An 8,019-nucleotide genomic window follows, 5' to 3' on the forward strand; every position below is an offset into this window, starting at 1 on the left:
CAAATGCTTGGTGGATCTGTTACAAGGGTATCCTTGATTAATAATATGTTAGTTCTGTGTGATAACAAATCACTTGGAAAATACACACTTCGCTTTTGGAATTGCTTGAAATAACTTGAGTGGTGGTGTTAAGCTGTGTGACAGTAATACTGACCTCTCTATGTGTCACTGGGACTCATTAAACCAAAAGAGGGTAAGCAAGAAGAAGTAAAATTGCTTTGTAGAGTGACTTGTAATGGATTAAATTCTATAATCATCTTCACAAATTTCTGCTGCCTTTTGAGAAACAAGAATAGGGAATAATGTGATACCCACAAACTTTCACTTTATCTGTGAAAGAAGGCTTAAGGATTTGGAGAATCTTGAGGCATAAGGTGTGATTTCTCTGCTCAATATTACATATATTGAATTACAGGGATTCCAATTATTCCACCTCAGGAACCTCACTGATAGTTTCCCAGTCTGTGCATTTTTTGGTTTATCCTATCACTCTTACACTAAGCAGCTGTGCTTTGCTCAAGTGTTAATAGGCACTATTGTTTTCCAACTAGCTATCACTTAGCCAGATTCTATAGCTTTAGTCTGCATGCTTTGAGTGTGAGTAAAATATCTCTGTACCTTCAGTACAATTTTTTCCCATATGCTTCTAATGTAGTGAGACCCATAATCCTGTAATAAAGTATGTTTTTCCCTGTTTCCTTGTTGATTTTTCCAAGTTCCAAATCATTTACACTTTTCTATGATGCTGTTAAAATATAGATTTTAAAAGTGAAAGGTGGACCAGAAAGGCATTGATATTTAACACCCTTTCTTTTAAAGAAATGCAGGAGCTATGTAAGGTCGTTGAATCTGGCATATGTCCTTCTGACTGAAAATGTATTAATTTCTTTCACTAATAACTACTGCTTTTCAAAGATAGAATGTTAGGTGTTATTTCAGTACTTAACTTGAAACAAAACACTACCAAAGGGAAAACTTGGATGAGACTCATTCCTGCTATGCTGTAAGGCCTTACTAACATTTGAAAGGAGGCTGGGGATCTGTGTAGTATGCACTGGTTTTAAAGATATAGTAGGCTCCTACAGGACAGAATCTTTGTTGAAGTTCAAAGCTACAGTTCTTTCTGGAAATAATTAGTATTTATCTCAACTGTGATAACCAAAGTACTGACACAAATGGACTTTCTTATGTGGATAATAAGATTTGTAATTTAGGACTGTTATTGTATGCTTATTTGCAAAAGGTGAAAAAGGATGTAGGGGAGCAAAATATTGTTTTATCTCTGGCCTGGGATTGATATTGCTAGATTGGAGTCATTAAGCAGTAGAGACTCATTGTATTTAGAAATCTTTTAGCATGTCACTCTTGATATAGAAGTCTTTCATGTATGAATCTTAGGGCTCTCAAGCTGCTAATTTAAATTATAACTGTCTCTATGAAGCTTACTGCAATATGCTACCTTCTCAGAGTGAGAAATGCTATAGCAGGCCAATCACCTCTTGCTTTCAGAGGTACCCAAAACCAGTGAGGCTAACAGACTGGCAGTGTTAAAAAGGCTGGTGATAGATTTTGCATAATTATAAGGGGAACATGAAGGAAACATCCATTGTTACAATAAAAGTACAGCTTCCAGTATCAACCTTGTCTCAAATGCTCTTCTTCTATAACTCAGTCATTCCCTTTTAGTATTATTCACTTGTATTGGGACACATCTGTGACTGTAAATACTATTTTTCCAGCATCCATCATTCAGTCACACTGAATAAGAACAAGCTGTCTAGTTTTGTCATAGTCTGTGCTGGTCTTTGTGCCTCTTTTGCCCCTGTTTATTGCCAGATAGACTTCTCAATTTTCTTTGTCTAGAAGTTTTTGCTGTTGTTGATTATGCTGTGTTGTTGGTTATCTGTGCTTGAAATTTAGGTAGATCTGATTATGTGTGCAAGTAATCTTCATTTTCCCTGCACTTACATTGAGAATATATACCACCTGGTGGTGTTCCAGGGGACTTGCACTTCAATTTACACTTTCTGGTGGTCAGAGAAGCCTACAAATCTTTAGTTTATTAAAGCTCCGAACACTTAAATTTTTTTTTGTATTCTGAAAATATCAATATTGCTGCTATTGTGCTCTCTAAAATCATGAATTAGAATTTCAGTTTACCTCCGTGTGCTTAAACACAAACAGGCACATAATATCAGCACACAGCAGAGACTACTAGCAAAAACTTTTTTGTAGACCTCTGTGTCTGACTGAATATATTCAACGTGACTGAAAAGGTGACTCTTATGCGGTTAGAGACAGGGAACATCTTGTGTGTAGAAGTCTTTTCTAGAAAAGGTTTTTCTCATCAGAGGGTCTGAAGTAACCATGAAACTGGCTAGACCCAACTGATACCAATATGACCAGTTTTTCTCTTGTTAATTGGAACAAGTTGTTTATTATCAAAACTTTCTGTGCTATTCTAGTTTGTCCTTGTAAACATATGAGACAATGTGCTGCATGTTATGGCTTAAACTAATAATTCCTCTGGGAAAGACTGATAGAGTTGAACTGCTAGGGTTACTGGTTACTTAATAGCTCTAAATGGAAGTAGTGTTACCAGGTTTTTTTAAAAGAGCATTTTTTGATAGATAAAACAAAGAATTGGCTGAAGTACTGATATTTAGGTAACTTGTTCTTTAAATGTCCCAGGGAATGAGACTCTTAAGACTCAAGCACTTAAGTACTCCTGCTTCTTTCACTTCCTCTGGTCTAGGTGATTCTTTCTAACTTAGCCTCCAGGTCCTTCACAGTCTGTATTTTTATTTCTGCTTTCTACAGCCTGAGTCATCTTTGTACCAGTAGCAGGTCTTGTTATAAAAATTTAGTTTTTCACAACTTAAAGCAGTATCCAAGCTTATCAATGAAGTTTCGCACTGCTCACAAATGTCGCCTGGTTTGGTTGTCATTCTTGTCAGAGTTCATTGCTTCTCTGTTATACTGTACATAGGTTCCTCATCTGTTGGCCAACAAGTGCTATGAAGAGGTTCCTTTTCAGAACCACTTTATGGAATCGATATGGTCATACTTAGTTAGTCTTAGATATTTGGCTTCCATATGCATGATCTGAGTGGCCTTCCTACAATTCCCATGACAATTTGCATAACAAGTCCTGTATGAATGACTTTAGCAACAAGGTAACCAGGATATCTGATGGGGCAGGGGAATGGTGTCATGTTAGTGAAGTCAGTTCACTACCTCTTGATCACAGGCTATGGAACCTAACACTTTATTTGCTCTGTTTACAGAACAGATGACTTCAGTCCAAGACTGAACAGACATGCTTCACTTGAACATTGCCCTCTCCAGAACTTGACAGCTGCTGTGGTCTTCAGTCCATCACGTAAGTTATATAAGACTTACTAGCCATTACTTGAGTACTACTCCAACTAATGAGCTAAAGTTTATCTGTGTCAATTATACCAAGTGACACAGGGGTAAAGATAAGTTCCATTTAAATTTAGATAAATTTAATTTTATTAACTGACATTGGATGGTATCTATTGCAAACTAGAGCAGAAGTTTTGGGACTGTGTTTGTAAGCGAATTCAAACGCTATAGAATTGGGTCCAGAAAATGGATGACCGTAAGTTTTGCAGCTGAATTAATCGCTGAAACTTACTTAAACAAGAAATGCTTATGTTGAGAGAAGATGTTGGCAATATTCTGTGAAAGGAAATGCATGGTAAGAATAGTGTTTAACTCTTGTTTTGACTATCTACTACTTGTGTAGTGACAAGCTGTCTCTGAGGATGAAATAGCACGGAGTATGGAGAAGGCATCTGGCTATCGTCTGTACTACTGCTTCTTCCAATTTGTAGCCCCTGGATCAATCAAAAACACTTGAGGTGCTGTATAGATGGTGCAGGCATACTCTGTGAAGCTTTGGTTTTGTTGGAAGCATTTTAAAAATAAATCAGGCTTGATGGCTGGAAGGCAATATATAATAATCTGAAGCTTTTCTATTATGAACATGTTCATTTTTCGTATAAAAATGCCTTCAGTAATTCTTACCACTAGCTGGTGCTAGGATACAGTTTACTGAGAGTGCAGTCATGGTGCATCTGCATTATTAGCCTGCAGTGAAGAGTCTTTCATTTTAGTATTCTGTGTATTTCTTTATACATTGCTTCTTGTTGGGTGTATCAAATCTTAAGTCATTCCTGTGGTTCTTGCTCAGTTTTCTGCATGAAATGCAATCATGCTTTACCTTCCCAGATACTTCTATTACTTTCCACTCAATGAAGCATGCTTATTGTGAAAGTAAGCTAATTATTAATCATGACAAAATGAGCTAGAAAAATCCATCAAGAAAACTGTTTTCAGGGAGTAACTTCATGATTACGAGTTAAATATTTCTTAAATTCAACACTTGAAGGTTTAAATGAACAGATGGCTGGGTTCACCTCCCTGAGAGTTGTGGTAAATAACAATGCACGTTTTCATAATCTCATTAATATTTTGTGTCTTACAAAGAGACATATCTTAGTGCCAGGAGTAGTTTCTTCAGGCTATGTCCAGCTCTGGACCACAGAGGTAACTTTATGCAGCAATTTACACTATGTACATTCTTTTACTACTTTACTAGTAAAGCAAAGGCTGCCTGTTAAGAGTAAGCTGTATTTTATCATATAACTTAACTTACCTTTAAGGGCTGGGTTTGGGGTCAAAATCTCTTGTACCACCAATTTCTAAAGCTGTGTCTAAGTTGTGAGAAGTGGACTTTTCTTAATTCTCTTTGCATGAACAGTTTGTATGGATGTAGGCAGGAAAATACAGACAGTTCTGCAAATGGCTGCCCCTAATTTCTCAGGACATTGCATCAGTGCTTAGTGCCCAGGAGAGGACATTCCTTCAAGAAGGAAGCTAGCAAGTGTAACATATGCTGTGCTCAGTTATTACTGTATCTTTTTGCAAAATGGTAGATAGGAAATGAGGAAGAGCTGACATTTGCATCTCTCTTCCCTTGAGTATACCTGCTGAACCTGTGAATTCCTTCCCTGTTTCCTGCACAGGATGAATCAAAAATGTCATGAGGCAAAATATCCCCAGGACTGTAAAGGAATGCATTATTTGAGCATAACATGGTTGATAAAAGCAGGAAATTGAGTTGCTTCACAGCTCAAATGAGACATACAGCACTAATTTCCAAAGACAAACATCAGTATGTTTAAAATTGCCTTGTTAGAAAATGTTTAGTTGTTCCAGAGTGAAGGAGGGAGTGTTTTAATAAGGATTTGGGTTCATCCACTTCTAGTCAATGATTTAACTCGGTGGCCAGTATTGCCTTTAAGTTGTTACCAGAAGGCAGTCTTATTATAGGAGAAATTAGTTAAAGGGCTTATGTAGCAGAGAGAAATCCATTTTCTTAGAACATCAGTGGCTTCCTGTTCTGCATAGGAGAAACAAGAAAGGGGTTCTCCAATGAATAGGATAGACTGTTTCTACCATTTTTCCCCTCAAAAAAACAGAGGGAACTTCTGTTTTTACCCAGGTTTTATTGGAATTGTTGCATTGCATCAATATTGCTCTTACTATGCTCCCTTTCCTACTGGAAGATAAGGTTGCAAATACTTTCTGCTACTGCACAGTCTTCCTAGATTACCTTCTGTTAAGAAGACTAAACCTGGTTCATACCAGTGTTGCTGTACCATTTGAGAAGAAAAATAATCCAGTTCTAAATTAGATGCAGAGCACAAGATTGATGTTTACTTCACAGAACTGCATTATAATTAATGATGCTTTCAGAAAGAGGAGAATTAAAAAAGGTCCTTCTTTCCCTTTTAATTTTGTTAGAGTACAAAGCAACGAGGAGGAGAGAGGTGCAAAAATATTTGCTATTAACTCAATCTTTGACTAAAAAGCAGTTTTTCATTTGTGGAGAAGTGCATCCTGGGGTTTGGTATAACTATAAGCACAAAGAGAAGCTACGTTACTGATGTGCATAATGAGGTGTTTTACAGGAAGAATGCAGTTGACTATGGTCTGTACTTGGTGTCAAAATCTAGAACATAGCAGAAATCAGCAAAGCCGTCAGACTTTCTAACAGGCTATACTTACTACATTGAGGGAAGTTGCTAATGAATACAACTCTAGTCTAGCAGAACCAGGGTGTGGCTCAGTAACTCACATCTGGAGAAGCTGAACCCTTCTGACAGTATAGTTAAGCATTGGTACAGTTTGATAGAAGGTGTGATGGACCCTCTAGAAATCTCTGAAAAGCCTATTTTTTTGGAAGCTGTTTTCTCATTAAACCAAATTAATGAGCTCGATTTGAGGTATGTCTGTTGAATTTCTCAATTAAGGAAAAAGTAAGCTTAAAATCAAATGATACTTTTTGGAAGAATCTGTATGTATACAGGTATTGATTCAACATACTTGCTGTAGAGGGAGGATCTGACTTTGAGTGCTCTGAAGAACAAATTTTTTCTACCCTTCTGTCCCAGTCAGTATTCCTTTATCAGTAAAACTTCTTTATTTCAACTAACATTAAACCATTGCATTTTTTATCTAAGGGAATGCCTTCTTTAACCTTTGAAGAACCTATTTCAGAAGGTTTTAGGGGCAGCTGTGGAAAGAAATCAGCCATATCCAAGTACATTTAAGTGAACTTAAATGCTTCATGTTTGGTAATTTCTGGGGTCCTGACTACACATAAAAATAAGGACATTGTATGTCTATGTAGTAGAACATTAATACCGCAAGAGTAGTCTGCAATGAATTGAGTGGTTCCTTTTCCTTGTATTTGAGCTGTGAATCCCAGAGAATGCTTCAGAACTATGACTCTGTGATAAGCTGAAGTGTAGACAAGGAAAAGATCAGATTGATGATCTAGAGCCCCTGTATGCCTGACCCTGGACAAATGGGGTTTTTGAGACAAAATTCTAACCTGTCAGAACAAACCATTTTTAGGAATTTTTTCCCCTTGATGCAAGTTCATCTGAATACTGATGTGGCTTAACCTCTAAAATATCCTGCAGAGGTGGGTAAGTCCATTGTTTCGTTTTAACACGATCTGGAAATGTGAATGAAAATCAAGCTTTAGTGAAGACAATGTTTTGCAGTTCTGTGTTCCTTACTCCTTCCATTTTTCCACTTTTTTATGGATGGCACTGTTTGGTTTTGGTTTTGAAGTCTCAAAATCAATCATCCTTGCCCACTGCTTTCTGGAAACAGAACACAATCTTGAAAATGTATGGAATGTGCAGCACTCCTTGCCTGCTGACACACTTGCCGATTTACCATTTACCAGAGTCTGAAAATCTGACTTCTCCAGCCTGGAAGAGCCTAACAAGCTACATGATTGAATGGGGATCTTTGTGTTGCAGTCCAACTGTTTGTTGCAGAGCAGGGGGAGCTGTGGATTTGGTCTGATGCCTAAATCCACAAGGCCTGGACAAAGACACATGGCTAGTGTGATGGTGGGTTTATTTATACATAAATGCTTCCATGCTGCAGCTGTGAAAATGTACAAAGCACTAATTCAAACTTCTCATTATGGCACACAGTGTCAAGTTACATATCCACTATTACCTTCTGTATCCATCAGTAGTTGTCTAAGAAAACTGGATGCTGAAAACTTCAGTATGATTAATACTTCGGGTTAAAAAAGCTGTCTGGAAAAGGATGGGTATGATTAATCTGATACTTCATATAGTTAAGTAGAAGAGTATTAATAACCATTACAATGTCTTCAGGCATAGTGTAGGCCAGTTATGACTAAAGCTTTAAATTGCAGTGGTTCAGTAGCTTCTACACTGCAAAACTTCAGATGGTGGAGGAGAAATAATTTTTGGATGGAATGGTTTTTCATCAAAAACAATCAGATCATACTTCTGACCTGAGGATTCTTGGTAGATTCAGTAAGTTGCTTTTTTCCCTGTGTCCTTCGTTGGCATCTTATATTAAAGAATAATAAGGATTGTGCTACCATAGAACATAATGGAACATCACTTCATTTGAACTAATATGAAGCTGTAA

General features: G+C 37.2%; 1 protein-coding gene across 1 annotated transcript in view; it reads left to right on the plus strand.

Moving 5' to 3' along the window:
• Positions 1-8,019, plus strand: part of LRRC38 (leucine rich repeat containing 38) — a 71,594-nt gene that overhangs the window by 3,740 nt on the left and 59,835 nt on the right. The window contains exon 3 of the transcript XR_004409243.2: positions 3,288-3,382. The gene's annotated coding sequence lies outside the window, so the exon portion shown is untranslated. The remainder of the gene's footprint in view (positions 1-3,287; positions 3,383-8,019) is intronic.

This window comes from Tyto alba, unplaced genomic scaffold (genome assembly GCF_018691265.1).
Source record: "Tyto alba isolate M040663 unplaced genomic scaffold, T.alba_DEE_v4.0 Super-Scaffold_20000042, whole genome shotgun sequence".
In the NCBI taxonomy this organism is placed as follows: domain Eukaryota; kingdom Metazoa; phylum Chordata; class Aves; order Strigiformes; family Tytonidae; genus Tyto; species Tyto alba.